Source organism: Larimichthys crocea, chromosome XIII (assembly GCF_000972845.2).
Source record: "Larimichthys crocea isolate SSNF chromosome XIII, L_crocea_2.0, whole genome shotgun sequence".
Lineage (NCBI taxonomy): Eukaryota > Metazoa > Chordata > Actinopteri > Sciaenidae > Larimichthys > Larimichthys crocea.
The window spans coordinates 14,138,688-14,142,881 of record NC_040023.1 but is presented as its reverse complement, the minus strand read 5'-3'; the positions used below and the strand labels follow the sequence as shown (position 1 = coordinate 14,142,881).

General features: G+C 42.3%; 1 long non-coding RNA gene across 1 annotated transcript in view; it reads left to right on the top strand.

The window, feature by feature from the left end:
• The first annotated feature begins 1,433 nt into the window (after positions 1–1,433).
• LOC113747329 (uncharacterized) overlaps positions 1,434–4,194 on the top strand; it is a 5,762-nt gene continuing 3,001 nt past the window's right edge. The window contains exons 1-3 of the long non-coding RNA XR_003463572.1: positions 1,434–1,907; positions 2,006–2,161; positions 2,653–2,742. This is a non-coding gene — a long non-coding RNA (uncharacterized LOC113747329). The remainder of the gene's footprint in view (positions 1,908–2,005; positions 2,162–2,652; positions 2,743–4,194) is intronic.

Sequence of the window (4,194 nt, the reverse complement as noted above, 5' to 3'; positions counted from 1 at the left end):
AAACTATTGGATACTGATAGAAATTCTGCAACAACCTTACAGTACCAATCTTTTCATGATGGATCCAACTTCCAGAAGAATGTTTTTTTCTTTGAAGAGGACAGACTTAGTCTTTGAGGTGTGCAATCCTTTGGGAACTTCAAGGAAAAAACACAAAGTCACAGCTGTGTATTGGATCTTGGGAAACATTCCAGCACAGTCTCAGTCAGCATTAACATCTATTAATTTAGCCGTTTTGTGTAAGGCAGTGGACACCAAGACATTTGGATACCAGAAAGTGTTAGAGCCTTTGCTAACGGATCTGAGGACTTTAGAAAGAGATGGCTTATTTGTTCCAGGTCTGGGAAAAGTTGTCAAAGGAACTGTTTTGTGTGTGGTGGCAGACAACCTAGGAGCTCACTCAGTTGCAGGCTTTGTTGAAAGCTTTTCTGGTTGTTATGCTTGCCGTTTTTGTCTTGCTGAGAGATCTGAGTATCAGTCAATTCCCCGTGCTATGGTGTGAAAAAACAATGTGCACTGTCTGAAAAGCTTGTGCACTTTCATGTTACATCTGGGTACCCTCCAGATGTTTTACATGACCTTCTTGAAGGCATCATTCCATTGGAATTGGCATTGTCTTTTGATGTCCTCATCAAGAAGAAGTATTTTTCTCTCATTGAACTAAATGCTGTCATCCATCAGTTCCCTTACAAGTGGAGTGATAAGACAAATCCCCGACAACTTTTCAAAGCGTAAATCAGTGGGAGGCAATGCTCATGAAAACTGGTGCCTGCTACGTCTGCTGCCTCTGATGATAGGTTTGAAAGTACCTCAAGATGAGCCTGCGTGGCAGATGCTAATGACTTTGAAAAGCATTATGGAGCTTGTTATGTCACCAAGTCATACAGAGGAAAGCATTTGCTATCTTGACAGTTTAATATCTGAAGATCGCAGCAGACTTCTTGAAGCTTTTCCTCAACAGAAGCTCATCCCTAAGCACCATTTTCTTGAGCACTATCCCCAGCTTATCCAAGAAATTGGACCTGTAGCTGCTCTGTGGACCATGAGATTCGAAGCAAAACACAGCTTCTTCAAGAGAGTTGTCAGACACACAGGATGCTTCAAGAATATCTTGCTTTCTCTTGCAAACAAGCACCAGCTCATGATTGCAAACCATCTCCACGAATCGCATGCAGAGGTGTCTTTGGATGTTCTGAACGATGACATTAAAGATGCATTGAAGTGCAGATTTCCAGGTGCCTGATGAAAGCAGAACTTCGAGACGCTCTCAACCATGGCTAGCCAGATTTGAAATACCAACATTTTCCTTTGATGTAGAACAACAGTTGCAGGCTGGAAATCAAGCATTCCTGAAGGATGGTTCCCTGCTCAACTACCCAAGTTTGACAAGCAGCATACTCAAGAAGCTTGCAGAGGTGGTTTTTGGTTACACGGCATACCCCACAGGGATTCAAATTTTGACAGTGGTCGAAGCCTTAATCGCAAAGTTCCCATGTCTCAGGGAACCGGGGTCTTTTAATGGCCTTTATGGGTGGCAGCAGAGGATGAAATGGAAAATGGGGAATTACCGTGCAAAATTGAGAGGCCGTCAACTTGCCTGTCCAGAGCTGGAAGTGAACTTGCTGAAAAGACAGAGGTCAAATGAGAGTGGTTCAAGCAAAGGCATCAAAAAGCCCAAGAAAGCAGAGGTAAACTACCTGCCTCCACTGCCAATTGGGGACACGGAAGACACTTTAGAGAAGGAGAGGGTAGACATGCTGCAAGAAATTAAGAAGAAAAACAATGAGCGGATAATATCTGAGAAAATGGAAAGATCTTTCTCCTTCCGAAGACAGGAAGTTGTAAAGCAGTGCCCCGCCATCCAAGATTTCCGGGAGAGATGGCCTGCTCTTTTCTCTGAAGCTCAGGTAAAACAGATGTCTGTGTGTTGCATTTATAAATCCATTAAAAAATAGTGTTTGTTAAAAAGAAAAGTAAATGGCATTATTGTACCTCTTTTTTTCAGATAAAGGAGGAATTCAAAAGAATCACAACGGTTCCCTTGGAAAGAACTTTTCTCACTAAGCTGGACTTCTACACTCCAAAAATGCAGGAGATATTCAGCAAAAAAGGCGGAGTAGCTGGAACCAAAATATGACCACTTCTGGATTCACTCAGCCAGGTAAAGCAGGGGTTCCCAAACTTTTTCGTCTCAAGACCAAATACAGAAATTTGATGCACAAAGAGAAAGAGAGAGGGGGGTGGGAGAGAGAGGAGAAGAGAGGGGAAAAAATAGAGGTAGAGAGAGATGCACCTGAGTCGAACAGACAGTAAAAAAGCATGCTCTCTATCTGTTTTAATTTGGAAAATAAATTCACAAAATTGACATTTCACTCTGCTAACTGGCAACCCAAGCAAAATCAGTTGGCGACCCACTTTGGGACCCAACCCATAGTTTGGGAACGGCTGAGGTAAAGTTTCAAATGCGTACAGTTACTTTGAAGTGGATTAACCTACAGCAGTTAAGAGTATTGCCCTCAGAGGACCAACCAATGCAGATCCGAGATATTACAGTTTTGTATGAATTTTGATGTTGCTTCCATTGACAACATGTATAGATTAATGAATTCATATGGTACTTCCTACACAAGTATCTTCTGTCTGTTAAAACAGCAACACGTTGAAGCGAGACGGGAGGCCATTATTCGCCCCCTGATGGAATTCCTGGGGGAGTCTTCAGGGGAACTCATCAAGGACTACAAGGTAAATTCAAACATTTTCAGATCACAAAGTTCACTTGAGTACATCATATTGAATTATTATTCACTTCCCCTTTTAAATACAACTTGTTCGAACCATCAAATAATTTAATAATTAATAAAATAATTTTTTGAAAATGGAGGCTTTATTGGTCTCTTTCTTTCTTAGTTAAGTTAACTCAATATCTCATAAGAAACTAGAAAAATTTCTAAAGAAATTTTGAGTGTGCCTGACTCTGGCCCTGTCACCCCCATACATTATTACTGACACTGCTCAGAAAATTCAGTATTAGAAAATTCCCGCAGAAATTTTGAGACTGACGAGTGGGCTGTTGCCGGGGGTCTGTATTCAAAAAGCACACCTCAAATAGTCATTTTAAACATGTTAATTTAGACACAGGAGCAGCTAGCGCTAACGCAATTAACATTAGCATGTTAACATTAGCATGCTGATATTAGCATGTTAACATTAGCATGTTAGCGCTGATGTGCTAGCAGTTACCATTAACATGTTAACATAAGCAGTTAACATTAGCATGTTAGCATCAGCATGGTAGCGCTGATGCACTAGCAATTAACATTAGCATGTTAGCATTAGCAATTGACATTAGCATGTTAACATTAGCATGTTAACGCTGATGCACTGATGCGCTAGCAATTAACATTAGCATGTTATCATTACCATGTTAGCATTAGCAATTTGCATTAACATGTTAGTGCTGACGCGTTAACAATTAACATTAGCATGTTAGCGCTGACGCGTTAGCAATTAACATTAGCATGTTAGCATTAGCATGTTACCATTAACGCGCTAGCTGCTATGCTGTCTCTGTCTGCCATTTTAGACAGACGAGTTCAAATGAAGTGCCAAGAACTACTAAAATGGCTGCCACTAGGCTTCTGTCTGCTGGCCCCTCCCCCCTCTCCTCCTTCAAGCAGGCTGAGGTTGCCAAGCAACCAGGACCTAATCAGCGGCAGCTGGTCTGCACCTGTTAAAATGTCAGTTAGAAATCCTGAGACTAAGAGAAAATGCTGAGACCTTCCCTCGAAGAGGAAGGACTTCTGGCCAAACCGTATTTCCAATCATTGAACCGACATAACTGGGAGCATCGTGAGACCTTCCTGATCGTCCACATAGTCGTTTTGTGTCGATAAATAAAGAAATGTGCCCTTGGGAGCAAGAGAGAAACGTTACTTCTGCTTTCCTCCAGAAAATGTACCTCCTTTTTAACATGGGAGTATATGAGGCTGAGGATGGGAGTTGCTGCCGCATATTTGCGTGTCACGCCAAAACTATATATCTGACAGCTACAACAGTGTTATCACTGCGACCGCCTCGAATTTTCCTATGTTTGAGGCAGGGCCGGTCCTAGCTATGGGCAATGTGGGCGGCCGCCCAGGGCGCATTCTCCGTGGGGGGCGCACGAACGCCCGAAAAAGCAAAAAACCTCGGTAA